At 43.4% G+C, this 20,457-nt stretch overlaps 1 protein-coding gene across 3 annotated transcripts in view; it reads left to right on the forward strand.

Moving 5' to 3' along the window:
* The window catches only part of ZNF423 (zinc finger protein 423), a 227,684-nt gene that overhangs the window by 91,970 nt on the left and 115,257 nt on the right, over positions 1 to 20,457 (forward strand). The window contains exon 1 of one of the 3 annotated variants that reach the window (XM_085071895.1): positions 3,409 to 3,498. The exons of the other annotated variants lie outside the window; for them this stretch is intronic. The gene's annotated coding sequence lies outside the window, so the exon portion shown is untranslated. Of the gene's footprint in view, positions 1 to 3,408; positions 3,499 to 20,457 lie in introns of those variants that run through there. 3 annotated transcript variants of the gene reach the window in all.

Raw genomic sequence — 20,457 nt, forward strand, 5'->3', positions numbered from 1 at the left:
AAATCCATGTGGTCCTGCAAAAAAAATTAAAGTAGAAAGCACTCTAGCCTAAACCAGATGTGCGAAAGAGAGCTCCTAAATGTATTTTGTATTTTTTATTTGTGTGTATGTGTTTGTGTATGTGGGAGATATTTTTGGTTCCTGCTAGGCTTCTTTGCAGCAAAGCCCCTTTCTAGAATTTACTTTCCTTTATTAGAGTTGCAGCTCGGCTTTGTGTGGGCCTCTGGGGGTTTTGGCCAGCCGTTGGCAATTTCTCTCAGACACCCAATTACCCCTGACGTCAATGCCGTCTCTCCCATCTCCCTTGGGTGCCCACATTTTTTCCTTTGTAGCACTAATAGCTGACTAGCTAAGTGCCTGTTATTTCCTTGGCAGAAGATTTGATTGTGTTTTGGGCCGGATACTAAATCCAAAAACTATGTAAAAATGTCAATAGGTGAGTGCACATTGATTTCGGTTAGTCACAGTGATATTTGAGCCCCTTTGGGGGCTCTGTCTGGGGAAGTATTTTACAAGAAAGATAATATAACAGAAAATTACTGGAGCTGCACAGGTCTCTGGTGGATTTCTTAGGGGCCTGCTAAGTTTCTGTAGAATCAACAAATGCTTTATTAATCTAAATTTGCGGTTTTGTTCCTGCCTCTCTTCAGACGGTTCGGGCTCGCCGGAGGAGGCTCGGCGGGAGCGGGGCGGCCGGCGGCAGAGCCCGGCCCGGCCGGGGGGCGGCGGGGAGGCCGGGGGCGGCCGCGGGCCCCTCCCGGGCCGGCCGAGGGCTGCGTTGGCAGATAACGCGGGGGACGGAGGGGGTCCCTGCCAGCTGTGCGGGGCCGGCGCTGACTGGGAGCGGCTGATAAGAGCCCCGCGCGGGAGCCAGCCGGCAGCGCCGCTCCGCCAGCGCGCTGCGGGGCCGCGGCGACTGGCAAAGAAAGTTAAACACAACTGGTCCGGGGGCGGCGGGGAGGGCTGCGCTGGAAGATAATGGTAATTGATTGAATCAAAGTCGCAGAGCAGCCTTGTTTTTCCTCGCAATTAATTTTTTTTTTTCTAATTTTCAGACCGAAGTATCCGAAGAGCTCAGGTTGCACCGAGCACATGCTGCACTAAAAGATAATAAGCACATGCCCTCTTCAGCTTTTTGGGGGAAATTCAGGCCAAGAAAAGGCACGATTAAATAAAATACACCCCCCTTAAAGTTACAAGCGCACGGCTCCGAGCTCAGCGGAGCGTGCTCCTAAGGACGAGGAAAATCAATGGCTTTTTCAGGTTGCCGGGCTGTGTGCTTACTGGCTACCAGGGACAAGCAGTCAATTTTGCCCACAAAGCCAGCAGATAGTGACACCAGAGAAGGGGATTGTCTGGGGACTGAATTGCACAGTGTTCACACACTGGGCGTTTCTGCAGCCCTTCTTCCTCTCCTGCTCCCCACCACAACCTCATACCCCACAGCTTAAGATGTATGTAGAGAAAACCAGAGATTCATGCCATTTGTATTTTTGTATCAGTTACTTTCCAGGTTTAGTTTATCCAGTTTGGATCTTTTTCACTGGCAACTTATCAGCCAGAAATTTTTCTTCACTTTTAAGGGGATTCCCCCCAATATAGTGTTCAGGAACAGTAGCAGTTTGTGTGCGTTGAGTAAATAAAACCTTTTAGTCTTTGGCAATTGCATCTGCAAGCAGTAAAATCTTATGTCAGCACAGCATGTAGAGTGCAGGATACCTAATAACTAGTAAACCATTTAAAAAAGTCTTCTGCTTGATCAGACATGGTGCTTAAATGTATAGTGCTGTGTCTTGCCTTGCACATAATTAGTACTGAGGGTGGAAAAGCCTCTCCTGTGGATCATGACACATAGACCTAAACTGGCATTTTTTCATATGTTAGAGTTTTCTTTCTTTAGTGGAGGACATTTCTTTGCTCGTTTTAAAAATCATTCTCTGAGAATTAGCAGACTATATTAGTGTATTGTACATCTTAAATGAACCTTGCAAGCTCTAACAGGGTATTCTTCTTCCCATATAGGCACTGTGTAGGGTGGGCAGGCAAGCAGTATTGTAGTGCCAGAGAGATCAAACATTGGATAGGAAAAAAACCCCCCAACCCTAACCTGGGAAATAAAAATTAACCAACCCACTTTTGCAGTGATTTTGTTGGATCCCATCCTGGAGCAAGTGTATGTATGGATGTGCTAGTGAAATGCATGGGCTTTATTGAGGTAAGACACTGTGATTTATCTAATAATGAAGAAGTTGAGGTTTTCACTAGAGCTCTGTCATGTTTTCCTCAGAATGGCAACAGAAGATTTCTTTGTGTGTGGGCCAAAGTTCATGGGATTTCTTCCCAGCTACTGAAAGGGTGGAGCATTTGCTGTCCATTTGGGCAGGAACAGGGTATGCTGATATCCTATCAAACAGACTAATAGGTCTCCTCCGCTGAAAGAGCTGGTAATCTGCCTTGTCATGACCATTGGTTATGAAAGAGACAAGTCAGCTGTGAAGAGAGATGACTTTCTTCAAGGCACCATGTAAAAACTTTGGCCTAATGCCAACATTACCATTGCTGATCAACTCTGGCAGGGACATGGCTCAGATTAGAAACTCCTTGTGTGGAAAGAAGTTTGGTAGTTTTTTTTTCTTTCTTCTAACAGGCTTGAGAGTCTACTGGGTTACTGCTGCCAACCTCCTTCCTTTGATATTTCAGGTTCCAGTATAATTAAAGCCATAACTGTAATGTGGTCTTGTCTCTTTAGCCACTGTGGTATGACTGACAGGGTGGCACTGTCCTTCTCTGCCTTAAATACAGCTGGTGAACTGTTCCTGGGCAGTCAGATGTTTTTAGGGTAGAGCAGTGCTTGGTAGCACCTCTTTCATTCTCCTCTGGTCTTTCCCAGCCTGGCCAGTGTGCTCAGCCTGTTGGTCTCAGAAGTGCTGACAGCAATGTGGAAAAGAAGTGCCAAAGCAAAAGCACTATGGGGTCATTTGGATAGACAAAAGTGAGTAAAATTCATGGAGATAAGGTGCACCCACTCAGCACCTGCCCTCCTCTGTGCTAAGGCACATTGCTGACAGTGGGGCTGCTGCCAGGGCTGTGCTGGCATTGAGCACTCCCTGGGCTGAGCCACCAGCCCTGCCTGGGAGAGGCATGGGGAAAGGACAAAACTGGCTTCTGCTGGAAACATTTAAAAAATGACCCCTGTGCTAAGATGAAACGCTGAGTTTTGGGGTGTGGGCCTGTCTGTAGGGCACTGGCAGCTGGCAGTCACAGGCAGCTGGAGGACCTGGCCTCTTGTGAACCAACTCCTGAAATTAAAAGGGGGCAGGTTTTAACTTAAAACCGAAAGAAAGAGCGTGGCTGGCTGTGCTCTCCCAGGCCGAGGCGCATTGGTGGCTGGAGGTTTTCCTGTGTTGTGTCAGCCCCAGTGCAGGTGCTGTGTGTGTGAGGCGCAGGCACCGCAGAGCTGCCGCAGCAGGACAGACACACTGCGCTCCTCGTGCTGAGGTGGGACCCGTTCTCCTGCCCCACAAACGTGTCTGTGGGGTGGAGAGGGGCCAGGGGCTGCAGTGGGTGGGCAGGGGGGTGGTGAGGGGGTGGTGAGGCAGGGGTTGGTGGCGGCAGTGGCAGGAAGCAGGCGGCTGGCAGTGTTTTGGGGGCACAGCGAGCCTGGTACCTCTGAGGACGGAGGGAATGAGGCTGTGGGACAGAACGCAAATACCGGGGTGAGTTAAGATACTTTAAAGACACCTTCTCAGTAGTTTGCTGGGAAACAGACTTGTAGATTTGTTTTGCCAGATCCTAACTTTCAAATGTACAGTGGGAGATAAAGGACACACTTGGGGGAAAAGCTGGGTGAATTCCCAAATCAGTGAGGGTTGGAAAATAGTAACAGGGTAGCAGCTGCTTGGGAGGTGGCAGTGGGAGGGGAAATATCAGCATAGGGGGAAGCAGAAAAGGGAAGAATGGAGAGGGAAGCATCACCAAAATGATTTCTCTCCCTTTGTTAAGAGCTTGGGACATTTATGAGTGAAACAACTCCTGCTTTTCCTGGAACATTTCATTTTCCCTATGTTTGTGCAGGCCTTGCCTTGCACAAAAGCCCAGGCCTTTTTCCGTTCCTGAGTGTGGGTTACACTGTAACCAAAGTGTTGCTGAGGTATCAGCATGGTTTTCAGGTGACTGCTCTGACAGTGGGGTGGTTCTCGCTGTATAATTTACAGCACTTCACTCAAGTCACAGCCAGAGCATTACACCTGCCCCGGAGAATAAGGAGGAAACTGACCAGGTTATTTTAAGTTGATTCTGTGGAAGCATGCAGGAATATATCCAAGTTAAACTCAAACGGGAGTGATCAGATTGGCTGCAGATTTCATCAGGTTTATAATTCTATTAGGAATCTCACATGAATCTTTAAAAATGTTTTAGAATTGAAAAGCTTTAAGGTTTTGAGAAAACTTGCTGCACAGAAATGTTCAGTATGAGTGTATATCTGATACAGGACAAGTTGACAAGTTTAGTAAGGCATCAGTTACTTTATGTTTGAGATAGCTATGTGAACATAAGCACTCAAGCAGTGTGAATACCCATTAAGAAGCATCAGAGTTCTGCTTTGTCTTTTAGTTGTATGCAAGTGTGCAGGAGTGTTGTGAAATTGTTCTTTCAGCTCTGTTAGGGCCAGGTTGAAGGAGTGTTAGCTGAGCAATCGTGTCTTTCTGAAGCACATAATTTTTAATTTTTTCCCTTTGATCTTTGAATATGCATTAAATTTATCTCTTGTCTTTGTGTAATTTTGACAGGTTTTGGGGTTTTTTTTTGTTTTTTTCCTGGATCTTCATTATGTGGGGAGCAGTTTCTCCCTTGCCAAGCATTGATGCTCTCTTTTATATTGCTTTTAAGCCCCCCATTGTCCCTGGTCCTGGGTTCACAGAGCTGGTAGACAAAGCAGTTGGCAAGGAGACTGAATGACTTCAGAAAGGGGTAGACTTGTATGCTCTGATCATGGAGATGACAGGAATGTAGAGAAGATGGAAAGAGGGTAAGCAAGGTGTTGAAATCGGGGAAGCTGGTGGATTGTATTCCAGAGAAAGGTTAGAGTAACAGGACTGGAAATGGGGACAGAGGATGTGAGTCAGGATGCAGCTGGCAAGAGGAAGATGAGAAATGTCAAAAGAGTATGGGAAGAGAAGAAGGGGAATAGTCTGGTAAAAGGTAGAGTGGATCTGGAAGCAGCAACTAAGAAGTGAAACACACAGGCTAAGATTGTTGACTCAGAAGAAGATGTGGGAAATGTAAGATTAAATGAACAACTTCAGCAGAAGATAGTATCTTCCACTCTTCAAAAAGTCCAAAACTTAGTAGAAGGAAGAAATACATCTACTTGATTTTACTCTCCTGTGTTTTTGGCCAGGTGGTTCTGTCAGCCATCTGCTTTTTTTTCCAACATTGATGGCTTTCTCATGTCTTCCCTGAGACATTGTCATAGAAATGGACATGGAAAGCAAATGTCCTGCTTCTAGGAAGCAGGGTCAGGTAGTCTCTTCTCTACCCAGTGAGAGATGAGCTTCCAGGAACTAGTCTATTAGAGAATTTTTTTTTTGTAATGTATCCTCAAGGAAAAAAAAAATTCTTGAAAATGACTGGTGACTTTCTTCTGGTAGCAACACAATGGCTTTGAGAGACAGTTTAGGTAGAGGTGATCTCCATATGTCCTTTCCAGACTAAATTACTCTATGACTGAACCTTCTCAGAAGGAAGAAAATGTGAAGTTTGAGTTTTGTTTTTGGTGCACGTTGAAAAGGCTTAATGAGCAGTGCTCTGTTCTAGCAAAGCTAGATGAGAATTAACCAGGTGATTGACTTCCACAGGCAGAATCAGAATTCCACAATCCCATCAGCAAATGTTGCTTGAGTTCCTGGGTAAATAACTCAGTTGTCTCTGCAAGATGTCCTTTTCTTGGGTTAGAGTCAGGGAGCACTTTAGGATGTCCCTCCCTTTGCAGGAATACCCATGGGTTTCCAGAAAGTGAGACAGGAAAAGGCACACATGCTCTTAGTGACGGCAGCTTGAGCTCATTACTCTGATTTTTAGATATGCTGGCATTGTCTCAACAGCCAGCATTCACATTTGTGGCCTTTCCAGACTACTTATCTAGGAGAAAATGTATGCTCAGCCTGCTCCAGTTACATCTGAGCTTGAGCTCAGGGCCCAGACAAAGCTCACCACAGCTTGGACAGCCCCAGCATTCAACCCTCAAAGATCCAAAGGCAAGACACGAAGTGGAGGTAGCTCTCCATGCAGACCTTTACCTTCTGGCAGTCCTTTTTGGTGATTCCACTCTCTACTGAGGTTGTCTGGACAAATGCATCAAAAGTAGCTGAACTATTAGAAAATTACTTCCTCCCATGAATGAGCATGTAGGTATTTTTGTAATGACAAAAAATTTTAAAAAGTCTCATTCTTGTGCTACCCCTATTAGTTTGCACTCCAATTTATTCCTTCTTCTTAATTAATCTCACAGTGTTTTCGAAGATCTCTCAGTATCTACCAGTGCATTTTGTGGGACAGTCTATGGAAAGGACAGAACATTTGCTGAAGAGCCTTTACTGTATTTTCCCATTAGAATTCTCTACTCAGTGCTGAGGTTTCAAGAGGCTTTGAGTGAGCTGGTTGAGCCTCCTTTTGAACCCATCATGGATTTTTCTTTGTATTTTATTTCCTTTAAAGATTATTCCTTCCTTATGGGGAACCACCATAAGGACCACCTTTTGCCAAATGACTCAGGCACTCCAGTTCTTCCCAGCTTTTGCCTCATTTACCACCTTCCAAAAAGATTGCTGTGGCTGTATGACCACATCCCAGATTTCCCCTGGAGGGATCTCTGATTTCTTTTCAATCAGTTCATTTAATTGACCATGTTTATTTCCCAAGCTCTTGTGGCTCCCTGAATGAAGCTATTCGTCAGAAGCTAGATCTTAAGCATCCTTTTCATGTTTTACCTCGAGACTTTCTTAAACCATCTCATCTGTCCTTTGCATTTGGGGCTAAGCCCAAAAGGGAAGCTCTCTCAATCAAAAGGCTATCTAAATGGATAATGTGATACTTTGGGACCTGTAACAAGGAGTCAAATGTCCCAGTCCCACTGCTCCCATGCTTATCCCACCAGAGCCACTATAGCTTTGAAGGCTTGTTTGGGCAAGGTTCCCAACGCGGATGTTTGCGAGACAGCTAACTGGAACTTGGTGCACGTACCTAGCATACTGCTTAGATGTAGAGCCTAGGCATGATGCCCACTTTGGAAAGCAGCTTTGTAGTCTATATTTGCTTAATTTAGTCCTCAGCTGTCCTCCTGAGAATGGCTGTTTGCTGCATGTTAGTGTCCAAGAGCAGGAAGCGATGGAGGCAACTTTCATCAGAAAGAAGATGAAGTAACTTGGCACTCACTGGAGTTTGGAGGCTAAATTGCCTCTTTAAAGATCATCCTTACTGCTTGTCTAAGGAGTTTCCAAGCTGTAAATAGGATGGGAAGAAGGATGCCTTTGTATCCTGTGTTCCCCCTTTTCTAGATGTTGTCTTGGTGACATGAACTTCCTTCTTCGATGTCTATGAAATTCTGTTTGAATGCTTTTCATGCTCTAGTTTGGCATACAGCATAAATCCAGGCAAACTGACCTGAGACAGGAATGCATTTTCCTCTTCAGTGACTTCTGTCTTTGTCCACTGCTAGCATCTATATTAGCAAATACAATTTCTTGGGAACATCCCAGGGCTTTTCTTTTCCAGAATATTTTTAAAAGTAACAAAACACTGTTATTTCCTAGAAAGTCTGGTCAGCTTCTTGCACATGAGTTTTTAAATCCATGTTCTATTACTTCCTTATGACACTTATTTTTATTTTACTGTCTTTTTAAAAATAAACATTCAGGGGTTGGACTAGATGATCTCCAGAGGTCCCTTCCAACCGTGGCTATTCTGTGATTCTGTGAAACATAAGTCAGGAGTAATTAGAGAGAAATGCACCATATTTGAAGCATAAATAGAAGGAAGTAAATGGTACAATGTGTCACTGCAGTCAATGGTCAAATATCCACATTTTAATCTTGAAGGCTGAGTTAAATAAAAAGAGATCCTTTTAAATAACTTGACATTCCCTTAATGATACATGAAAGGTAAATCTGAACGTTTGACTTCATTGCAATAATACAGCTAGTTTAAATTTTTATTATTTTTAAGCCCACAGCCAGCACACTGGAGTAAGTTATTTGCAGTGTATTTTTAAAGTCCATATTGAAATATTAGCCATAACTGTCTGCTGTGTATAAAAAAAAGAGAGGGGGGGGTATGTTTGAAGTTTAATCGTGCTTCTACTTATGCTCAGTCCCAGAGCAATCCTTTTTTCTGCTGCTGAGCTCAAACAGCTAGTAGCCAGGTTTGATCTGCTGCCCCATGGAGCAGTGCCCTATGTGAATTTGAAGTTTTCTCAACCCGGGAGGCCTGCAAATAAAGACTAGCCTCAGGTAGCCAGAGCTCTCCTTCCCAAAGCAGCTCCCGGGGCGCTGCCTGGAGCAGTCCTCCTGAAATTGTTTCAGGCAATTGCTACAGACTATTTCTACTACTGCCCCTCTTACCCCTCCTTCCCTCTCCTCCTCCTGGCATAAGGGAGGAGTTTTGGAGTCCAGGAGTCCTATTTGACTTTAATAAAATGAAGAAAAAAAATTAAAAAATAAAAAGCAGAGCAGTTTGTAGGGAACTGGCACAGACTGTAGAAACAGGAGCCACAGCAAGACAAAACCCAGTGGCCTTCAAAACTTTTTTCCCTTCTTTCTCACCACATGACTTGGAGGATGTGGACAGTAATTAAAGGACCCCCTAGCTCCTCATTTTCTGTGCCTGGTCCTTTGATCTGGTTCGTGTCGGGTAGCTATTTTCATTGTTCCTGTCTTTTCTTTTATTCTCACCCAGCCCCTTTGATGTGAGCAATGATGATCTTTAATTCCAAAATAGGAGATGGGCAGGATAGCAGTACTGGCCTTATATAATGCATCTTTCACATCTTATTTTTAAACTTGAGCATAATAGGTGTAAGTCAGAGCCTGGGGAGCATTAACCCTTTCCATGCAGAGGAATTGCTGAAGAGGTTAAGAGCCTGTCACTTTTGGAAATGTCAGTCAGGTTAATCTTCTGTACATGCCTACAGATGCATTTGTGAAAAAGATTATTATTGTTATTATTTTCCTGCAAATATGATGGATCTCAAAACATAATCTGGAGGGAGTTTGTCCTAATTGTTCCCATGTGGGAAAAATGTGCTGAGAAAGAACAGTAAAGCTAATGCAGTTATTCTGACTGGCTTCACTTGGCAGCACAGTGGGAGTGAAGCATACTGTTTATTAGTGTATGTTAATAAACGATAAGGGACAAGCTGCAGGTGGTGGTTTATAAACTGTTAGCTCAGGTAAGATAGATGACAATATGGAGGTTATTAGTAACATTAGCAGGAGAGAAGGGCTGGAGGGTCTTAATGTTGTCATGAAATCACAGAAGCCCGATGTCTCTCTGTGTGCTGCCCTTCATCACAGGACCCACAAACCAGCTGCACTCCAGCCAGGGTGGGGGGCACTGGCGCTGGAGCACCCTGGTGCCAGACCATCAGAGGTGGCACGTGCAGGAACCCCTCTGCCAGCCGCCCGGGGGGACACTGCCCTGCCAGGCTGAGCAGGATGGCACATGGGGCACCCCTGTGCCCTGCTTATGAGGGAGACACTCACGGCACCCCTGTACCATGCTTGTGTGGGTGACACATGTGGCACCCCTGTACTGTGCTTGTGTGGGTGACACATGTAGCAGCACCCCTGTGCCACACTTTTGAGGGTGGCACACAGGGCCCCCCTGTGCCATTCTTTGGAGGGTGGCACACACGTGGAGGGCGACACAATGGCCCCCTGGCCCTGCAGTGTGGGGAGCCCCCCGTGCGCCCCGCCGCAGCCCCAGGGAGGCAGGTGGTGCTGGCTGAGCCCCTGGCCGGATGTCCCCGGGGAGCTGCGCATTACCGCGGTCCCCATCTGCCTCGGCGGCACCTCCTCCCTGCGGGCCCCAGCAACAATGGCTCTGCTGCTGCTGCTGCGCCCTGCCCGAGCCGGCCCGCTGACATTTGCAGGGTTCAGCCGGCACAGCGCAATCCGCTCGGGAAATGCGGTTGTAATCGTAAACAGGGAGCCCAGAATTTTCAAACTTCAGGTCTCGAGGCACCCGTGCCTTGAAAGGGGAGCTCAGCTTTCCCCAGTGCCTTTTATTTTAGCAGGATTTGTGACTATCTGAAAATTCGGTAAATTAGAGGTCTGCTGCTAAGCTACTTAAACATTAATGCTGGAATATTTTGTCACTGGTTTTTGTGTTCAGAAGAATATCTAAATTGGCAAAGAAAAGCCCCCAAAATTCCCTACATTTTCCTGGTAGAATTAATTGGAGACAAAATATTACAAATTATCAATAAGAAATAACAAAGAAGCAGTGAGGCTGACACAGATAAAGTGTGGTAATGGAAAGAGGCAGCTTGATGAGTCTGATTATGTTTTAGTTTGATGCCTGCCTTTTTCTTTTCATTCACAAAGTATTTATGCATAAGTAAGTACCTTTGTGTCCAAAACAATTTTAAATGTGGATTTATACCTTCATGACATCCACTCTTTTAGGGACATAAAATGTGTGTTATGTTTGTGTAGTTCTTAAAATAACAACTGTTTATTAGATAACTTTCAGGGCAATTCTTTTTATATGTTATGGTCCTGGATCAGCAAAGTAGTTCAGCAGATGCCCAACTGGAGCACGTGACTGGACATGTAGGCTTTTCAGCCTGCACTTGCTTAAACCTGAGCACACACTTCTTAAATACTATGCTGAATAGGGGCCAAGACCAGATGTAGTGAATACCTATAATTAACTTTGTTAAATGGCTTACAATATGCCACTTGTTTCCATGTGCTTTTAAATTTCCCACTTGAACGTTATTTGGGCTGAACTTCTGTGTGTTTGTCCTTTTCTGTTGAACTCTTTTTTTTTTTTTTCATGAAATACATTTGGTTCCCTCAGAATATTTCTGTTAGGCGTGAAGGAGGAAAAATTCTCTTCCAGCTCTTCCACTACAGTTTGTCCTTAGTACCAGTGGTTTTGTAGCTGGGGTGCCTTAAGAAAATAGAGGAAGGAAAGGTTGTAGAAAGGAATAATATTTCACTGGAGCAGCTTCTAGAGTTGGAAAAAGTAGACATGCTTCTGAGACCTGGCAAAGGGATGTGGAACCTGTAATCTTGTCCACTTTTTCCAGCTATATCAGCTAATCTAATAATAGAAGCTTATAGTATAGGGCGATGTAATTTCTTTTTTTAGACAGAGAAAACAAACATTGAAATTGCAAAGGGGAAAGTTGGCACCAATACATTCCTCAATGAGTACTAGGGCCCTTTCTTCACTTGGAAAGAAAAAAAAAATCCCTTTTTCTAAAGCAACCCTGTTTTAAGGGCTCAAGCACACCCAGATAGCCTCTAGTTAGGTTTCAGCAGTCTTATGAAGCCTGCCTTTTTTGTGATTTCACTGCACATACTCCCTGCCTGCCTTGATTGGCAGCTGGGTAGCAGACCTCTGCAGCTGTGACAATTTGCCTGAGGGAGACTGTAAGTGTCTCATTGAAACTTGCATTGTAAAATCCTCCAAAATGCCTCCCATAATATTAGGCACAGGAGAAAAACACAGGTGTGAAAAACTTGCACAGATCCCATGAGTTCAATGTCTCTTGGCAGCTTTGGTGGATTCAGTGTTATAATATAAATTTTAAACTCGCTCTTACAAAACAGAAGTTGCTCCGTCTTCTGTCACAAGAAGTGGTGAAAACCAGGAGCGCCTGCTCGGCGCTTGCCTTTCCAGGGTGATGAGGATTGGTTATCCATGGGTGAAACCTGTCTACCTGCTGGAACTCGGCAGCGTATTCCAGCACGGCGAGGACACAGGTGTCCCCACTGCTGAGGCATTTCATGGCACAGCAGAGTTTTAGGAGCTCCTGTTTTCAAAGTGAAGGCATGGTCTCATCCTGTCCAAAAATGAGCACTCGTTGATTGATTCTGCTTCCATTGAAGGAGGGACTTGAAAACCTAAGAGGTGTCTCCATGAAATCAACCTTCCTATATGTATATATGATTATTTTCTCTTCCACTAGCTAAGTAGCTTAATGTACTCCTCGTTGGCACATAGGTGAGATTCAGCATTGCCAACATGACTGGAAGATGAATCTTGGCTTCGGAATGCCTGATCCTTTTGCTGGTGTGTTTGTTCCCAACTGCTTGCCTTGTGTATTACAGCAACTTCGCTTCTTACATTTGCCATAAAGGAATCTGAATATGACTGCAGCCTTAAGATCTGGCACTTCAACAGTCTTAGTAGGTTCAACACAATATTCAGGAATTAAAGTTCTGAAGAAATGCAAGCAGCTCAATTTAGACTTAAGAAACGTGCCTGATTTGAGTGAGCTGTGGGTATGCTGATACATGGAAGTTTCCCTGCAAGCCAGCCAGGGCTCTATTTGTTGCTTAAAGGAAGGAGATTTTAGTTAAGTTGGAACATTTGATTTGCTTTCTTGAATTGTTTTTGATTAGTGACTGAGTGCAAGGTTAAGCTTTAATAACATATCCATTGTAATAAAATCATGCTGGTGAGTGATACATGTGGCTAAAAAGATTTAGGTACACTAGTCTGTTAAACTAATATAATTTAGAAATGCTTTGGAAATAAGCACATAAAATAAGAACCAAAGGCAGTTTTAAAGATTTTTTTAACTCTTTCTGGGGCTAAGATTTTTGTGACCAGACTGACCTGTTCTAGCAAGCTGGGTGAACAAGGCAACATGGCTACAGCCTTGATAAAAGAGAAACTGTTTTGAATTTAGTAATGAAGTGTTAATGCATCACTGGGTTTCTGCTGTGGTGTGCTAGTGACAGAGCCAGTGACTAGTTAAAGCTGAAACTAACAAATCTTGAATTCAAATGACATTCAAAAGTTTTGTGAGAGACTCTCAGTCCTCTTTACCTTCTCTTCTGAACTACTAACTTTGGTCAGTTCAAGACAAATCGACAATGCAGTAATATGTAGATTTTGTGAGTTGCTAGTTGCAGTAGGACTGAGGTTGTTTTAGTTTCAGATTTTTATTAGGGTTTTCTGCTCTCAGTGCTTTCCACAGACTGTCCTAAGAGCCACAAAACTTGTGCTGATGTATAGTGATTCAATGTACTGTAAACTACACAAGAGGGCTCAGTTTCATGGATGTGTAAAGCTTTTGTGTAAATGTTTTTAGTGGTGTCAATTGAGAAGCTGAACTCAAAGTTCACTTGAGCATTAATGGTATCAATTGAAAACTCAGTTTGAGATACTCACTCATTGAAGCTGGTTCATTTCACAGGAACATTTTAAACAAACTTTGCAAAGCAGTTCAGTATTATGTTTCTTTGTTTCTTATTTCATGGATGGGGAAACTGAGGCACAAAGCAATGGAGTTTCTTACCTCTCTAATGCAGTTAGGATTGTTAACTGAATGTGGAGCCTCCAGATAGTGCTGCTGATGTGTCATTGACTGCTGTATACTGCTCCTTGTCTAGCAGGGGAGCCTAGTTTGTCAAAGGGAGGGGGTTTTGTCTCATCATCAAGAAAGGAAATGGATTTAAATGTCAAAGGTTGGGAAAGCCATTGTCTTCTCTTTTATGGTAGTGAACATGTCATGTTCCTCTGCTTACCAAATAAATAAATGAAACTATAAAGGAAATGGTAGTTTTGAAAAAAAAAATCCAACACTGTAATCCAGAGCATCTGTTTTCTACTGTATTTTTTTCCCCTGGTCTCTTTTTATAATTTACATCCAAAGCATGAAGTGACAGAATTTGGCAGAGTCAGATCAGTACAGTAGAGCTTAATGGTTTTGTAGCAGGGAATAAATAAAGCCCCTCAAGCCTGCTTAGTTCTCACCCATGCACGTGAGCAGGGGCTGGGGGAAGGAGTGTTGTATTTTTCTTGGAAAAAGACCTTTTTGGTTTCTCCTAATCTGGCACCTGGAGGTCCAGCTGTGCTGGCTTGAGGCTGTGTGTAGTCTTGTGCGTGGGAAAGATGATGGACAGGCCGCTGTAGAAGTTGAAATGTTTCACGTCTCTACAGGCAATATGTATAGCTATATTTGTGAATAGTGGCAGTGCGAAATTGGAGGTGGAATTACTCTTCAAACAATGATTTTTCCAATCGTGTTACAGTCTGGAGTGGTTTCTGTCGTGATTTGTGGGGAGGGCCAGCAGCGCGTGGATTTTCCAGCTTTGCTTGCTCGTGCTACAGCAGCCATGGAGCCTCTGTGCCTGCCATCATTGCTTCCTGTCTCCATGAGCTGACTCTAAATTATTTTTCCTGGTTTGAGCTCTGTACATGGCCTGGAAATGTGTCACTCTGGTTATGTTTGGCTTGGTCCTCTGCTAATTTATACCAGTTTCCATTTCAATATATTTCCATTGGCTTAATTCAATGGCAGTATTTCTAATTTGCTTGGTTATAAGTAAGGGTATCGGGTTCATTACTCCTAACAGTTTAGTAATCTTGATTTATTTTTGTTCTTCAGTCATACAAATGCCAAGGTTAATTTGCTCTTAAACACTTGATTTTCTAGGACATAAAATTATTCCATATTTAAAGAAGAAAATAGAGGACAGTTTTATTCTGCTCAGTGGTCTAGATTGGGGGATGGTGGTTTTGTTTGTTTGGATTACAGAACTTAGAAAGCACTGGGTTACTATCTGAGAACTGAAAGATTTAATTTGCCCTCACTGGTACTCTTGGATCCTCTGGATTCCTCAGCTGTGGATTGGGAGCTGATGTGGAGTGGCATGTACTTGGCCCAAAATGTTTCCAGTGCCCTTAGTAATAAGTGATTTTAATGGAGAATTTTTCACAGCAGAGGATTCAGAGATATAGTCTTTGCTTTAATAAAGATGCTATGTCTCCACAGTGTACATTAGTCAGTGAGTTAAACAAGCATCAACATTAAAACAGACATTATCCCCTGCAGTGTATTTTCTTAGTGCTTTGTCCATTACAGCTCTCAAATGCTGAGGTTTCTAGTCCGTCCTGTTGGAAACAGCTCTTTTCTGAGGTTTATTGCGGATGTTTTCCCAGTGTATAGCATAAAATTGTGCTTTCTGTTCTCCTTCTGCCCTCCCCAAATGCTCGGTGGAATGCAGTGATGGTGTTTACCATACATGAACCCCTTGGAAGCAGTTCCTGCACCTTCCTTAGCTGTTCTTTAACAAAGATACAGATAATCAGACCTTTTAACCTTTCCTCATAAATCAATCCATCCTGCCCATTAATCACTTCTGTTGCCTTCTTCTGAATTCCCCCCAATTTGTCATCATCCTGTGGCTGGGGACAGCTCGGTGACTGCAGCCCTGTATGGAGGTTCAGTACCAGCCCACTGCACCCAGGGATCAGGATTTATTTATTTTGTCCCTCTTTCCTTTTGCTTCCTTCTCAGTCAGAATATATCTCCTACCCACTCTGCATAATCACTTCTTTAAAACATTTATGGAGATAATTTTCAGTCTTACACACCCTCTATCATTCTCTGATGTCGAGTTAGCAGAGGTTGAAAGGGCAAAGGATTGAACGTGACACTTTGTTTCTCTCCCTCCCTTCCTTCCTCCACTCCCCACCCCAAAATAAACAACACAACTCTTCATTTGGTGCATATGGTCATATTGAATATGAGGAAAGAGGTAGCATTAGAGAGGGAAAAAAGACTCTGAAAATATAATTGCCTAATTGTGAATCCTAAGTAGTGCAGGCAGCAGGGGCAGCCCTGACTGGAAGAAATCAGAGGGTCACTAATTCATACTGCCAACATCCTAATTAGCTGTGCAAATGTAATGTTTATATTGTTGGGGATGGATTACAATATCCATTGTAGAATGGAAAGAAATAAATGAATTGTGTCAGTGGAGCTATGTGGAAAACACTCCTGCCACCCCATTAAACCATGAGAAGTAGCTTAGCTACTAAAAAAAGTTTGTTTTCAGGCTGATACGCAAGTCTAATTGGGTTTCCAAAGAAAGGAACATGTTTTAATTATTAATTAGAAATCAGAGGAGTAAAAGAGTGGAAATCTGCTTCAGCTGGAGGTTTTGCTCAATGCTGGATTTCTCCTTAATAAGCTGAAACATTCCAGGCCTGCCTTAGTTAGCGGTTGGGTGCAGTGGCTTTACTCGGGGGGTAGACATCTTAATGCTCATGTAATTATCATGTAATTATTTTGTAATGTGGGATCAAAATTTTGCATAGATGGCATTCTTTCACTGAACTTGAAAAATAAAAAAGTTGTGTTCATTAATGCAGCGATTCAGTCATTTTGGTCTAAGAAGCAGGGTTCCCTCATCCCTCTCCCTGTCTCTTTAAGACACAGATATTTTGAAACAGTTTTAGAAATGGTGACCTCAAGATGAATAGAATTATTTCATTTAGATTTTGTTGAATATTTATCAGATTTCTTGTTGGTAATACTGCCTTTCAACAGAAGTGTCAAGTGGGTTGCAATTATCATCAAAGCTGATAGGTACAAATAAGCAATGATCCTGTCTGCTAACAGAGGGTGTGCAGGTTCATAAAGGGGGATTCTAGTGGAAGTTGCTTTCTCTCTATGAATTTCCTCCCTGTTGCCATTGAACTTCTGGAATCAAAGTTGTTAAAGACTGATAGACTTTGTCAGAAGATGTTAAGTGGATTACGGCCCATCATAATAAACATTCCCTATGGAGTGACAGAGTATGTTCTAATGAACAGAGAGTATGGAGCTGCCTCTTTTGACTTGTGCTTTCTAGTGCCTAGAAGTACTCTTGAGCAGAGTTCTGCTCTGTTTACAACTGCACACAGCTTGTCTGCAGAGATGAAAATGTTATTGGGCCAGTGCTGTAGCTCTTACAATTGGAAATCATTGACAGGCTGGATCCAAGCTGAGTCGCAGGTTAAACCTGACAAGTTAAAGAACATAGCAAGAGCTACTGGCTCTTGAGTTGCCAGATGTTTGTAGATCCATGTGTGTCTTAAGGGGAGCTGTCCATTAAATGTCTCAGCTTTAATAGGAAAAGGGGACAGGAAAGAAGAGCATATGACTCCATGTGGCTCCCTCAGTGTGGCAGTAAATCCTTGTGTTAGTGGAGTGCAACTGTGAGGACGTACAGAGCTGTCTCCTGATGTTGCTGTTTCATAGAAAAAAATCCATGGAGGAGATGGGGAGGCTACAGCTAATGTGAAGTGGATGGCTTCTTTTGGGGTTATGACTTCCATTAACTTGTCAATCCAGCATTATGAAAACAAAATATGTGGCTTAAAAATTGTTAAGAACATTGAAATTGGCCTTTTAAATGTATCTGCTGAAATAATTATGTTTGGAAATGTTTGGTTTGAATTCACAAAAGAAGTTAAATATCCTGATTGTGGGCCACTGAGCATCTGTTTCTGCCAGTAAGACTCAGTATACCTTTTCCAAAACCTTGTTTTAAGAAGGAAAAAAATAGATTTTTATTTTTTCTTTATCAGATAGCTGCACTGTGCTGTCCTGGCCTTTCTCTGTAGTTTATTTATGTAATGTTTAGTTGTAAAGGATTTGACAAAGATACCAGTATCAAGAAGGGACACTATGATGTGTGCTGCTACCAAGAGCTAATTCTGCTCATGTGAACTGTAAGGTAGCTTTGGTCCCTCCTCTCTACTAACAAAGTTTTCCCTGTTATCAGAAAGGAAACCACCTTCATGACTTATATGCTCCCAGCAGAAGTCAGGTTAAGCTTCATACCATAGTGGAAGTAACAAATAATTAAGAATAACAAGCAATTGTGATTAAAAACCCAAAAGCAAACCTTCACTTTCAAGGGGCAGTATGTTGGTAAAAGTGCTTCCCAGCTGAACCATATGGATGGGTGGAATGTGGGATCTCTTGCACATTGGGAAGAGGCCATAATAATTTGTGACTTGACATGTTATTGCCATGTTTCCTTTTGATCATGCCAGACATCCACAGGTTTCTGTCACATCCTTGTAAGAGAATGAATGCAGGTCTCGACAAACTAAGTATCTTAGGTTCGGAGTTAAAAAGCAAGTGTGCCCTTAAAAAAAACAAGACCAGCTTCTAATAGAAGTTGCCTTGGTCAGATGATGGAGTCAATAATGCTGTCCTCTCCCCTCCCTTTCTGGAAGCTGGAAAAACAGTTGCAAGTACCATTTTGAAGGCTGTTTGGCCAAGTGTCTGGCAAATGCTTCATGTCAAAGCATCCACCTTTTCCCTCTGTGCGAAAAGACCAAGCCCAACTCACTCGTGTGTTCACTGGTCACACTAAGAAGGCCAAACACACCATCCAGTAAAATGCTTTAGCGTGAAGAGTGGAACTGGTCCTTTATTTCGTGGCAGTCGCTTTATTCCTTTGTGAAAAAGGAAGCACAGACAAAGTGCTGCGGTGGAGCAATATAATAGAGATGTCCATGAGATCCATGGACAGTCTTTAATCAACTTCAGCAGCTTCACACAGACCTTGCAGCAGGGATTTAGTCTGAGATTAGTACAAGAATACACACAGATATCTTAGAAAGGGACATCACGAAGCCTTGTGTGAGTGTGTGTGTGATGGGACTGCTGACACTGACATCTAATGGCTTGAATATATGTTCTGCTGTTGTGCTTCCTGGAACAGCCATGCTAGTTTCTTCATCCACTGCAACTTCAGGGAACTCATCTGTTGTATGGGAGAGGATGTGATTAGCAGCAGTGGCATGTGCCTAGCACTGCTGTGTGATTTGCAGAGGTACTTGTGAGATGCCTGAAGGGTGTTTATGTTCATGGTGCCATTTTCAGTAATCAACTCTTATTGATTTTTTTCAAGAAATCAAAGTTATTTTATAGGAAAAAATTATGGCGGTTTCTCTTTGATCAATGGATTTTTGATTTCTAAAACTTGCAGCAACTTAGAAACTTTCTTACTCTTTGGCCCCCTGTGCTTCAGCACACACATAAACCTGTCTTTGAACCAGTCTGGGAAGCGTTTGACATGGAACATTTGCTGCCTTACTGTTTTTCGTCCCAACCCATCAGTGGAACAACTTGCTGCTTCCTTCTTGCATGAAAAACCTGACTCCCCTCAATCACCTGTAGCACCAATGAACCCCAACACAGCCAAAATCACCTCCATATCTAACTTGCATGCAGGCAGCATCAAGTTTGGGAGGCTAATAGTATGTGGTTTGCAAGTCCTTGCATTGCACATTATCAGTAGAAATGTTTTTAATGGAATACATACTCTAACAAAAGCAATAAATTCAGGCATTATATGTACAGATTTAGGTATTGTTTAGCCTTCCTTAGTTTAGGGAGGCTTTTGCAGTCAGGTACCCTGCATCTGGCTGGCTGCCACAGCTGCTCTCTCACTCCCCAGCCTCAACAGGACTGGCAGGGAAAGTAAGATGAAAAAGCTGAGTTGAGATAAAGACGGGGGATTGCTTAACAATTACCATCATGCGCAGAACACACTCCATTAGGGGGAAACAAACCTAGTTTTTCTATGTGCCTCAGGAGTGCTGGGCAATGGGGGGTTATGGCCAGTCCAGGGATGGTCAGTCAGTGGTGGGTCTGTCGTGAAGCCAGCTGTGTGCAGCACAGGGCAGCCCCTGACCCCTTCTGACAGAGGCCCCCCTGCAGCCCCCACAGCACACCCAGTACACACTCACATTTCCACCCTGTGCTGTGCAGCACAGCCCAGCCAGCCTGACCCCTGCCCTCCAAGCAGATGTCTCCAACTTTTCTTGTCGGCTGTCAGGGTAAGTAGGTGATGGGCTCTCACATGAATGTTGATCCTGAGCCTGGCTTGTGGAAGGCCTCTTTGATGTTTTATTTTGGCTACTTGCCAGGGGGTCCAATTTTTAAAGCACTAGGGTAATGATCAGATTATTTTTATTATCCCTGCTTCAGAATTCACTGTTCTGCAGACGTCGTTTCCTGCACTCTTGCTGGGTAGCAAAATGTCCCTGAGAAGGACATGCCACCAGATGCAAGATCTGTTTCTGTGATGCTGGGAGGAATAACACAGGGACTGCAAAAGTTGCCTGACTGTTCAAATATTAATGTCACAAACTGTGGCTTGCTCTTCACTGCTTTCCTCATTTAGCCATCCCAGAGCACTATTTGGAAAGAAGCACAATGCAGCTGGTGGGTCAAGTAAAGCCTTCCTTGCTTTTATTCTGGATACCTGGTGATGTGTATTAGCATGTTGAGGTGCAAGAGTAAGTGTGTGTTGTAGAAAAGCTCAGTATAGAATTAATACCTGCCTGGAGGTTTCTATGTACTTAGGTGGGGAATTCAGCCTTATCAATCATTCTTTGTGTTTCACTCTTCGGAATAAGTACCATTCAGAT

Source organism: Lichenostomus cassidix, chromosome 11 (assembly GCF_008360975.1).
Source record: "Lichenostomus cassidix isolate B80296 chromosome 11, HeHo_3.0, whole genome shotgun sequence".
Classification (NCBI taxonomy): domain Eukaryota; kingdom Metazoa; phylum Chordata; class Aves; order Passeriformes; family Meliphagidae; genus Lichenostomus; species Lichenostomus cassidix.